Source organism: Aptenodytes patagonicus, chromosome 21 (assembly GCF_965638725.1).
Source record: "Aptenodytes patagonicus chromosome 21, bAptPat1.pri.cur, whole genome shotgun sequence".
NCBI classification, from domain to species: Eukaryota; Metazoa; Chordata; class Aves; order Sphenisciformes; family Spheniscidae; genus Aptenodytes; species Aptenodytes patagonicus.
This window is the reverse complement of record NC_134969.1, coordinates 7357917-7370529: the sequence shown is the minus strand read 5'-3', so window position 1 is coordinate 7370529 and position 12613 is coordinate 7357917.

Sequence of the window (12613 nt, the reverse complement as noted above, 5' to 3'; positions counted from 1 at the left end):
CCACAGCCTGCACTGCCTCTTCTCAGCCTCTGCCAGCAATAAAACCTTAAATATGAAATCCAAGAGGCACAACTGAATTTTGCCCTTGAGGCCAGCAGGTTGCACACCCTCTTTGCTAGAACTGGGAGGCCAAGTTACTCAAGGGTCTCAGAAGAGCCATTGGTTTCTGGGGCTCTGGACTGTAGTGCTGGGCTGAGGGAGGAGCTGAGGTGGAAAGAGCTGTGCTCAAAGAGGCACATAAGGGGCACAGACAGATGTGAACAGGCATGCTCCTACCTCAAGCAAAAAATAGGACCAAGAGTTGCAACATCATTAAGAATTTCCTTCCCATCGCAGCTTTGAGCACTGCGGGGGCAGGGCAGCTCCAGAGGGGTTAGTAGATGTATTTGCTGCACCATGATGGAAAGCATCAAAACACATATCCAAGGGGCTTGGGGCAGATGGTGCCTGTATCAAGGCAGGTGAGGAGGTCCTGGTGGTGAATGTCACCTCTTCTTCTCCAGGAGCTTCGTCCCCAGGAGGTGGTGGGATACTCTGCAGTTCTGTTGGTTGCACAAGCGCTCGTGCCCCGGCGGGACTGCAGTGCCCGGGGAGTGTGTGCCGTGCGGTGTGGTTCCTCGCAGACACGTGGCCATGGGGCATGTCTCCTGCCTGGCTGAGTGTGACCAGGGTCAAGGGAAAATGCACTCTGCCTGAACGTCTTGCAGCCTGGCTACCTGCGAGGGGTCCTTGAGAGCGAGAGCAGCAGGGTGAGGTGAGGTAATCGCACTGGCTCTTTGCTGAGAGAGCACGTCTCCATGCTCCCCACCTGTATCATCCGTGGCATCTTGTTACCTCCTTGTTCTTCCCTCTGTCCTGCTGGTCCCTGATGTCTCAGCTCTGGTGCAGTTTCCCCCCCACCTCCTCCACAGCCTGGCTTTCAGACTGGCTTTCCAGGCTGCAGCATCAGCCCCACTCCTGCCTTATCCCACCCATCCCATTCACCCTCAGAGCATCTCTCATGCCTCTGGTGGTGGTGTCACTCTGCCCTTCTCCAGTCACACAGAGGGATGGGAGAAGGGGGAAGACCCCCCTTGCTGATCCAGGCACCCATCCAGGAGTGCAGCAGCCCTGTTCACATCCCGCACCCCCTTCCCCTGTCACTTCCCCGGGAGAGAATTGCCAGGGAAGTGCCGAGTGTATTTTTAGCTTTGCTGTTCGTGTCTGATAAGTGTTTTGACCTTTTTGAGCAGAGTTAATCGTGCCGTCTGCTCCTCACTCCATCTCAGCTTGTGCTCTGCCTGCCGGGGAGCTGAGAGAGGAGCTCCTGGCTCCCCATGCCACCCCGATCGAGGTGGGAGAGGGATCCTTTCCCGGGAGTCCTAGGTGTGCCCTAGGTGTGTGCCCTCACCCAGCAGCACGCACCGCTTGTCTTGCAGCCTCATATATGTGCTCTGGGAGCAGATGCGATTTGGAGTCCTAAAGGGATGGGATCAGACCACCTCACCCGTGGGGCAGGACGAAGGGTGCTGGGTGGGGAATTGCAAGGGGTGGTTAGTATGGTCAGGAGGCTGGGTGGTCCCTGGGCTGGAGCTATCTGACCATGTTACCTGACATCCCTGTGCTGGCTTTTCTGCCTTGCTGAAAAATAGCTTCACTTTCAAGGAGCAAAGTGTGCCTCCACCACCACGCTCGGGTGGTACCCCAGGGCTGTGCCCCAAGGACAGCCTGCCTGGGGCGAAATGGGATGGCTGTTGGGAAAGAGCTGGCATGTCCTGGTGTGGACACCACAGCTCTTACCCTGGCAGTAACCAGAGCTGAGATGTGGCTGCAAAGCACCCAGAGACAACGCCAATGGCCTGGAAACCGCTGTCGAAATTGGCTGTGTCAGAAAATGGGGATTTGGGCCAAACTCCTTGCCTGTGAGAGGTGTCTCTTTGCCAACAGCACAGCTGAATGGAGGGGAGGTTGTAAAAAATAAATGAATAGTTTCACCTGTTTCACCTGACTGGGCAGGGAGTGCTGGGAGAGGCAGGGAGGTGGCGAGCTGAAATGCCCTGGCACTGCAAAGGGATGCCCAAATTCAGCCACCCGACCATGGGGACACTGGGAGGAAAGTCAGACCTTGGCCATGTGCAGTTCACTGCATGGGGAGGGGGAAAGGTCTCCTTAGTCCTTTTGGTCCTCAGCCACCCCTGCAGCCAGTGCCCCAGTGCAATTTTGTTATGGTAAGATCTTGGCACATCTTCCTGTGCTGTAAACATTGATGAATGCCCCCCAAACCCATCCAGCCCCCTCTGCCAGAAAAAAGGACTGGACATGCTGACCACAGCATCCTTCCTGCTTGGCGGTGGGTCACAGGGACCGCGTGAGCTGCCTGCTCTGGTGCCCAGGGACAGTGTGCTTTGCCAGGGGAGGCCAAGCCTGGGCCAACAGTGTGCCTGCATCGGGGAGATGCTCCGCGGTGCTGCAGGGAGCGCCGGAGGCAGAGAGGTCAGGGACTGGCCTGGCAGCTCCCTGCAGTGTGGGATGCCTGTCAGGAGTGGGGAAGAGCTGGCGGGATTTGGGGACCCACAACGATGCCCTGGGTACTGGCTGCTGCCTGCTCGGGGCTCTGCTTGCCCAGCCCATCCTGTCTCCAGCCTGTGTCCCTCCCGATAAAGCCTTGCAGAGAGGAGATGCAGGGAGGGGACTCTGTGGGGAGGGCAGGGTGCCTCTTAACTCCCACCTGGGATGCGCTGATCCAGCTGTGCCCGTGAAAACCCTACAGTGACGACTAGGAGCTAACCCCTCATCTGCTGCTCCTCCCTCTCTGCTGCTTCTGCAGACAGCTTGAGCATTGCACAGAAAAGCCGCTGTTGCCTCCTGGACTTGCAACAGCCTCTGCCAGGGTGGGTTTGGTGCAGAGAGGCTTTCTGAACCTGCAATGCTCAGAGCTGCTCTCACACCTGGGCACCTTGTTTGGACAGGCAGACCTTAGGGCTCTGTGCACATTGGCAGACCCCCTGCTCAGGCATCCCCCTCCGGTATGTGGGGTCAGGAATTGTCTTCTGGAGATACTGCTTTTGCACATCTTTCAAGACTGCGCATTGGAGAAGGCAGGGCGAGGTGTGCTCCTGGCTTCCCTGGGGCCAGCCCTGGGAGCTGGGAGGCGGGTTGTTCTGCGGATCGTGCCAGACAAGCCTCAAGCCCACACTTAATCTTGCTGCCTGGGAAATTAGGCAGAAAATGCTCCGATTGAGTGTGAAGGCCTCCGCTGTAATTTGGAGCGAGCAGATGACATGCACTCATCGTCGGAGGGAGATGAAAGCTTTTAGAGCTGGTGAGCACTAGCAAAATCTGTGAAAATCTCTTTTTTGTCAGGAGTGGTAGATACACAGGCAGATGAAAGACAAAAGATAAAATTAGCCTGTATGCGAGAGAGACAGAGGGAGAAACAGAGAGAGAGAGAGGGAATATTTCTCAGAAGACTCTTGGCAGAGGTTTCTAACGCCGGTGACTCAAAGGCAAAGGGGAGTCATACATATATATGTGTGTGTGTGTGTGTGTGTGCATGAGAATATACCTATGTGTGGCTATATTTGGCTATACTGCCACGGCAGCCTCAGCACCTGGGGCTGATCCTTTTGAAAGCACGAGATGAGGCTGCACTCGTCTCTGCCGTGGCAGGCAGGGAGCCTTCGCCATGCTGCCTGCACCCACGCTGCAGCCCCTCTGTCCCTGCGCAACGAGCCCCGTCATGGGCAGCGTGTCGGCGGGTCTGAGATGCGGGGCTCCCGTGCAGGGCAGTTCCTGGTGAGGATACAGGACATCCAGCCTTCAACATGAGAAAACCATGGTGGTCTCCGCTGAGCCCAAACTGATGGGTAGTGTGAATGTGCTGACCAGCAGCCACACGTGCTCTGAGGTGACTTTGATTCCTTTTTTTATGGTTAGGCTGCTCAGATGGAAGCTCCAGGTTGCAGCAGGGACCAGCTATGCTCAGAGGGGCAATAGCAGCAGGAGATCCCCTGATCACTAAATCTGGCTGACAGCATTTTGCTGCAGGCTGCTCCAGGTCTTCACCCTGGGACAGTACCTCTCCAGCGATGAGGCAGGAGAGACCAGGACAGCCTCTGTCTGCAGATGACTGATGCTTCAGCTCTGACAGCGGGTCCTGCCCGGGGGTCCAAGGCAGTAACATAACCCCTTTCACTGTTCCTGCTTTTGCTGCTGGAAAGGAAAGGGATGCTGGTGGCTCTGCTGTCTGCAGCATCACGAGGGAGAGTGGCTGGAGCTCTCTCTGTACCCATGAGGATGCTGGATCCAAAAGTGCCAGTGGGGTCAGGAGAGAAGGGTCCCTGCAGGGTGTCCCACTGAGCTGCACCATGCTCAGAGCCAGTCTTGCTCTCCTGGCAGGGCCAGGGTGCTCTGAGCCCAGCACCCTCCAACAGGCTGTGGGGATATGGAAAAGCAGACAGGGAAAGCCTCTCAGAAAGTCCCCTCAGCCCTGCTCAGGACCCTCCTCTGCGGTGATCAGCAGCTGGGTGATGGACTTACGCTGAGAGACAGAAGAAAGGGAAACTGCTCTCAGATCTCCTTGCTCTCTGCACTGGTGGGTACCAAAAACTAGAAGGGTCCTCTTTGCCAGCCCACGGCTTTTGCTGCACAAGAGCAGTGTGTTGCCATCAGCACTGATGCAGATGTTACACCTAAGGGAGTGTTATGGCCCTCTTGGGACGCTGCAGCTACACTATACCCACCTGCCGAATGAGAATGCAACTGAAGGGCAACCACCACATTGGAGTGGGTGTAAGGACCTCTGTGGTCCAAGACCACCCTCCAAAACAGCCAGACCCCGTAGGCACCAGGGATGCCGTGGATGCTCCCCGCCAGCTCAGGGAGTAGAGGCGGGAGGGCTTCCTGTTGCCCTCATGATGCAGCCCCAGGAGCTGCAGCATCAGGAGACTCCCTCGAGTCGTATGACACCCACCAATGTGAGTCAACATGAACATTAATAACAAACAGAAAAATCCTAGTGCTTCCTCCCCCGCCTTTCTCAATGTGCCGTCTAGCAGGACGCGGGCTCGCCAAGGAGTCGCAGGATGGGAGTTCGGGGCCAGGAGCTCAGGTCCTGCTCGCCTGCCCCATTGCCTTGTTACACAGGGAGGGTGCTGTTGGGAGCATGCTGGGGGATGCAGGTGGTCCCTCAGCAGGGTGGGCGATGGGTGGGAGATGTCCTTGGCCCAGGATGAGGCTGGGAGATGCCCAAGGGTCTGCGGGAGTGCGCTGCCAGCATGTGAGTTCCTGGAGAGAAGCACAGAGCGCTGCCTGCTCAGTCGTGCAGGCGTCTGAATAAAAGAAATAAATAACCCAGCCATGAAAAATAAGCACTGGCCAAAGCCTCCCAAGAAGCCGTCTGTACTTCCCAGCTGCAGTCCCCATTCCCTGGCTCGGTTAACCCTCTGGGAATGACAGCAGGGATGGCAGCTCCTGCAGCCCAGCAAAGATGCAAACCTCTCCCTCCTCCAGTCCTCCAAGTGCTCCAAAATGCCTTTCACCAGCAGAATAATTAGAAATCTAATTCCTATTTCTCCTGCTCAGCTAATTGTCTGTGGACGATTTGATTGTAAGAGTGTCCAGTGATGCAGAATAACCATCTTATTTCTGCTAGACATTGCCTTTGCAATTAGCACTACTGATTGCATCACTCTGTTCTCTCACCTGCCGGATCCTGGGAGACCAGGGGAGCGGCTCTCACCTGGCTCATCCCTCCCAGGGTGATGAGGCCGGGCACTCCCTTTTGCAGCATTGTCCCTTGGCCCGTTGAGTGCCACCGGGGGCCAAGAGCGCAGGAGGATGAGCTGTGCTCTCCAGCGCGGCTCCTACACTGCTCTCTGCTCCACAGGGGTGAACCTCTCTCCCCAGGACTCACAGCCGTGTATGGGGAGGCCCAGGAGGGTCCCCCCCAAAAAAACAGAGAGGTCCCACCGAGGACAGAGCACATCTCTTTGCCTGCTAGGAACTCGCCTCTCTGGCTGGCTAGAGCTGAGAGGGCCTTTTTTTTTTTTTGCAAAAAAATTAAAATAAAAATTCAGATTTGACAACACCAAAAGGTTCTGGAAGAGTATGTCAATTCTGCTGAATGGTTTGTTTGGAGGAAAAAAACCCCCCAAAGATCAAAACATTTCATTTCAGCATTTTCAGAGTGAAATGTTTTGATTTTTATTCTCTTCCAAATGACTTTGTTTCAAAGTTTCCCTTAATTTTATTTTTCTAAACATCAAAAAAATTCTGTGAAATGGCTGCGGTTGGAAGAAAATGCATTGGCTTGGTCACAACAAAACTTTTTGTTTAACCCCCACCCCCCAAGAATTACCCCCCCCTGTTTTTTTGATTTATTAGCATTTCCAGGGATTTTCGTTTGCAGGCCAGCTCTAAATTACATATGATTGTGCTTTCCCAGTCACGAACGAGTCACAGATCTGTTGCCCTGCTCTAGACAGGGACAAAGGTGTCTTGGGGGGCTGCAGACCCGCTCTGCCCACAGACTCCAGCCCTCCCTGCCAGGGTTCAGTTTGGGACCGACTTTGTGCCCATAATCTGGCCCGAAGGTCTGTGGCAGAAGCCTGTCTGTTCATTTCGGAGCCAGCCTGGCTCTGCCTGCCCCGGGCACCACTTGGAGAGAACGAGGGCCTCCTGGTGCTTAGAGAAAGCAGGGCTGGGAAAGGAGCTGGCCCCAGCTGACCTCCCACCCGAAATGCTGGGCAAGGCAGGAACCCTCCTGCCTGCACTGGTGACAGGCAGCGGCAATGCGGAGGCAGCTGCCCGCTCGGCTCGGCGCAGCCGGGAGCGTGGAGGAGAAGATGCTCGTCTTACGCAACCCGTTGAATCACTACCTGAACAGCCACCAGCTCTGGGCCAAGGGGTGTTCGGGCTCCAAGGTCCAGATGGCTGCAGTAGCGAAGAGCTTTCCAGAGCAAGAGGAAATCGGTGTAAATAGCAGACTGTGCAATTAATTTCACCCACACCAGATTTCTGTCCCAACAGAACAGGAACAGCCAAAGCGCCCCCTCCAGCCCTGCTGCCTCCCAGTACCAGGGAGCTGCAGTATTGCTGGACCATACGTGCAGGTCCTGGACCCATCTGCCCTCCTGCAAGCCCTGCTTGCAGACCCACCTCCACCTTCACAGCCTGATGGGTCTGTTAGCGACAGCCCAAGCACAGAGGCCAGCCCTGAGCAGGGAGCACCTAGACACCCGGATCTCCTACAGCCATGATTTCCCATCGGATGGAGGCATGGGACGTCCCTGCACAAGCTGTCATCCACCCCATGGCACGTGGGTCACACGAGTGCCCCAGCAGGCAGTCGCAGGCAGCAGCCCCCTGGGCTGGGAGACCGCTGGCAGCCGAGCAGGGAGGAGCAGCTCCCAGAGAAGGAAAGGTGCTAGGAAGGAATTAGTGTCCGGATCTATAAAACACTTGGTCCCAATTATTATAATGCACTGATTAGGGGAACTCAATAGTTCTGCTGGTGGTTAATGGCAGTAATTACCCAGATATGACTACAGTGGCAATATTAATAACTCTGGGCCATTAGTATTTGTGAGCAATGAGCAGAATACACATCCGTGAGCCTGTTGCTCAGTCTCTCTCTCCTTCAGCTACAGCCTTTAGCTGAGCTGGGAGAGGGGCTGGAGCTCGGCTGCAGAGGGAAGAGACCCAGGACCTGGCTGACATTTGTCAGATCCAGAAGAGCATGGCTGAAGCCACCTGTGCACGCATGGAGATGGCCTGTCGTCCAGCAGCAGTGTCTATGTTGAGGCTGGAAACCTGACTGCTCAGAGCAGAAATTACTTGCTTTGATGGTGCTGCTGCAGTGTGGGGCTTCTGGCCGCTTGGAATGCCACAGCCTGTCCCCCTGAAGACCTGCAGATCTGCTGTCCTGCAATGTGGGTCACTTATTTGACACAGGCAACTCAGCTGCCCGACCTGTGTGCAATGGGGCTGGGAACGCGGGCGAGGGGCTGAGGACTAGGCTCTTTTGCTGGCAGGAGCCCACATCTGCCTGATAGAGAGGAGGGAGCTGGGATAGATCCCCTGCAGGGAGGTCTTCACGAGCATGATGAATGACCACCCTCTGGCAGGGAGGGTGGGGAAGGGCCTCTGCAAGCAGCTTGGAAGAGTTACAGTGTGAGAGAGGAGAAGGGGAGCCGTGGGTGCTGTTTCTGTCAAGAAGCAGCAGGACAGAGCTGGTGCAGCCAACACTGGTGCTTACACACCCACCGTGAAGCCTCCATGTCTCTGGTGAAGGTGTGCATGGAGGAGCCCACATGGTGCTGTACATGCATGATGCTCACCAGCAGCCACTGACTGCAAAGCCCGCCCAGCACCACCCTTCCCAAGCCCGAGGAGGGGAAAGGGCTCCCACGCAAAAGACATTTTTTTTATTGCATGTTTGCAAGGGGCTCAGGCGGTGGGAAGCAGCTTCTCCATAACAAGCCCCAGCCACTGCCTCGCCACCCTTCTGCCCAAAGCACCATCCCCCAGGGCCAGGTTACCAGCGCGCTTGTGGCTGTCTCCTTGGCTTCCCCGCTACCTTCTCTGTCTGCATCTGACTCGCAGAGACACACGGCTCCTACCACCTCCCATCTGTATTCCCCCAGGGAAACCCCTCCGACCACATGGCCCGGCTCTGACTCCAGCCTTGGTCTGTGGTTTCTCAGCTATTTCTAAAGAAAAGGGGTGATTAATTGCTCCCTCATTTGCCCTCAGTAGAAGATAACTATCTCTTCCACCAGCCTCCGGGAGAGTTTGGCAATGGTCGGAGAGCAAGGGCACGCTCTTGGAGAGATGCCCAACCTCCATCCAGCAAGCGATGCTGCCAGTTCTCTGCTTCCAAAGGCCAGGAAGGTTTGGGCATGGGGACAGCAGGACACTGGCCACCGTGACCGGGCGCCAGTGCAAGGGGGATGCTCGCTGCCCCACGCACTCTGCAAATCCAGCCTCCATCCTTGCTCCGAATACTGCAGGGAACTTTCCCACTCCGTCTCTCCAGCTCAGTCGTAATGATGGGAGTATTTAGCACACGGCGCAGTGTATTCAAACACTCCCGCAGTCAGAGACACCCTGTCACCCAGGTGACATGCCTCTTACATGCTGCCAATTTAGCAGCCGTGGCAGCATGACGCCCCTGGAATCTGGGTTAACGCTGGCAGCCGCCACTGCCGACAGCCCCGGCTCTGCGGGGAGGCAGGGGCGGGAGTGCACGGCATCCCCGCCGGTGCACTGCCCCGCGATCAAGCCCCCAGCACGCCGGGGCCACGGTAGCCCCCTCCAGCAGGGAGGTTCAAAGGAGGCAGATAAAAAAAGGAAAAAAAAAAAAAAATCTCTGGTTATTTTCCATTGCAAATTTTGTGAAGAAATCTTCTTTTTCTCCCTTTTCCCTGCATTGCCATCAGATTCCCCACTCCCTGCCAAACCCTTTCCTTTCATAAATGAAAAACCCCAAACAAAAGCTGTCAGGACAGAAGATGGTGAAAATGCCTGGCTTTCCAACAGCTGAAGCCTGATTTTTCTAACCAAGACCAGAAACATTTTTTACCCTGAGAATTTCCAGTTTCTTGGTTTCCGTTACAAAAAAAGGAAAGATTTTCCCCAGATCAGCATTCTGCAAAAGTCACTCAGTGAGCGACCCATGTTTTGACATAATTACACAGTGATTAAGCTGTTTGCAGCGGTTTCACTCCAGATGCCAAAGGACAACACCCTATCCCCGTTACATCCCCCTGGCTCTTGTGTCCTGCCCTGATGCAGGGGTCAGACCCTGGTGTCTGGGGTGACCCCGCTTGCAGCCAGACCACGTAGGGTTGCAGGCACGCCATGACTTGCGTGGGGCTGGGTATAGTGAGGACTGGCCAACACGTTTCACCCTGATTCATCCCAAAGTGACGTGTCCCTGGTTCACATCTGTGTATGGGATGAGATGTGTGTGGGGTGACAGGTTTGGAATTAGGAAACTTCCCGTTTATCTTTTATTCACTGCAATGCCTGATGTACAAGCTGTAATCAAGCACAGCTTCTGAAACACAAAGCCTCACCTTTCCTTTGTGCTGTATTGCCCAGTAGTTAGAGCACTGGATTAGACCAGGGATTTTTTCATGCCTTTACTTTGTGGCTTTGCTATGTTTCATATTAAATTTTGAGCTTTGTCAAGGGTCCTTTTGTCCATTTCCTAATTCCTGCTGTCTTTTAATGTGTCTCAGCTCACACATCTTCCTGGGTCAGATCATTGCAAGGTCTGGGCAGTCGCAGCACCTGAGCCCTGCTTGCACTTTGAAACCAGCCCCGCCGTCCAGGCAGGCAGGGTTGGTGCGGGGTGTGAAGGTGGGAGGTTGTGGAGATGGCTCCCAGCGCTCCTCCACGTGCACCAGGACAGCGCTGGGATGCTGCAAATGCTGTGTCTTCGTTTCTGCATGCTCTGTTCCCACGCCACGCCACCTCCACTCCAGTCCTGTGGCTGGGGCTTGAAAAGGGCTGGATAATTTTACGATCAATAATAACATTGGTAGTTATTCTTGTCAAGAGAAAGTTAATTGTGCCTCCTGCCTAGGGGCACCAGCTGATCACTGCAGGGGCCAGGAAGGCATTTTCCGCCTGTGTTCAGCATTTCACAACCCGCTAGGTTGCAGGATGTAGGGTTTAACCATGTGCTGAAGCATCAGGTGCTGCCATGGGAGGCAGCAGGGGAGCATCGCCCTGACCCTGCTGTCGGGTGGGTCGTTTGCTGGCGTGGGTCCCACGCAGGGATGCTGCCCTGGGTGTGCTCATTACCCATTACCCACTCATGGCTACAGGACCGCCCTGGGATGTGGAGGGAGGGAAGTCCCTGCGTGCACTCCCACCGTGATGGGGTGTCCTGGCGGTCATCCTGGCCTCTCCAGCCTGACACGGGGGGCACAAGGGCTGCCCAGCACCCCTGCGAGGCAGAGAGGCGTGTTTCCCCATAATTGTGGTGGCTGAGCTGCTTCTCTGCCCCTAGCCCTGGTGCAACTCCATGTCGCAGTAAATTTTTATGACTTGTGGCTGTCATGAGGATAAAGACTGTTATGCACCCAGCAGTGAGAACAGCTAGAGGCTGGATAGCTGTAAGCATCCTCCCCACATACATCCCAGCAGGCAAGAGCTCCGATCCTGGGCTGTGCTGGGCAAGGGGGTCAGGACAAGACTTCTCCTCCTGCACTGGAAGGGTAGCAATGGAGCGAAAAGTTAGGATGCTGCTGATGGCAAGAAATACAGCAGAGAGATCTCTGTGCCTTTGCACAGCTGGTAGGGACATGGTCCTGCATGTCTGTCTGTCTGTCTGTGAGCCCCCCTGCGCTCTCTTACTGTCCATTCCCAGACATCCCCAACCCCCTTTTCCCTCTCTTCTCCCTCTTGCATTTATAGTCTGCGCCCATGGCCTCGTCTCCAGCCTCGCGTGTGACCTACTTATGCGCACAGCCCCAGTTCTTGCCTTTTCTCTCCCAAACAATGATGCCGGCCAAGCTGCCGTGCCGCATGCTCCAAGCACAATGAGAATGGGTCTCACAGTGCCTTTCACCGAGCCTGCACCGCACCTGCCGGTGCAACATCCACCATCACCAGTGGGTGCTGAGCTGCTGGGAGGAGGCTCAGCACCCCAGCTGGTCTGGGTGCTGCCCAGGGCTCTCGTCCTGCGGGTAACCCCTAGCAGGGAGCCTCCTCCACTGCAGCTGGTGGGCAGGGGAGAGCAGTGCAGGCAGGAGTGGGCTGTGTTCCTGCCTCCCAGGCTGCCTGCAGACAGCAAGGGCAGCAAGGCAGCCTGTTCAGTGTGCTCAGAGGCAGGGTGCTCAGACAGAGGTTTCTCCCAGCTGTGCCTGGGGCCAGCCTGCTGCAGCACCAGCTGTGTCACCCCCATGCTGATGACAGCCTGACAGTTCCCCATGGTGAAGGACTGCAGAGAGCAAGATGAAGACGTTCCCCCTCGGAGGCCCCTGCTGCAATAAGAAGCAGGTCTGAGCACAGGGAGCTGGGACCCTCCCTGCCATGCCGAGTTCGGGTTCAGAACAGAGCTGTGGGAGAGGCAAGTGCCACGTCTGCATTGGAAGCGACGCTGGTCAGACCCGGTCCCGGGAACAGGTTTGGGTCATGGGGACACGGTGGCCTGGCAGCAGGCAGGATGGGTGCCCAGGAACAGGTTTGGGTCATGGGGACACGGTGGCCTGGCAGCAGGCAGGATGGGTGCCACAGCGGCTGTATCTCTGCCCCAGATCAGGGCTGCTGCTGCTTACTCTGCTCTGTGCTGCGGGGATCCTGGGGGGGAACAGCCGCCCTGCAGAGCGAGTGTTGCTTCTCTGGGGAAAACCATCTCCCTGAAAAATCCCAAGGGAAACAGCACACAGGCACACACAGAGAGTTTGTGCACAGGCGTGCACACACGCCCAGCACGTGCACAGGTGTGTGCACAGGCAGATCATGCTGCGCAAGTGTGCAGCCATGGGTGCACGCTCTGGGTGCTAAGGATGGAGCTGGAGTTACAGGGCAGGAGGCTGTGCCGGCTCAGGTGCTGCTACACACAAGCACTGCTATATAGGTCTATAAAATGATGGTGACAGGCAGTCGGAGCACTGGGATG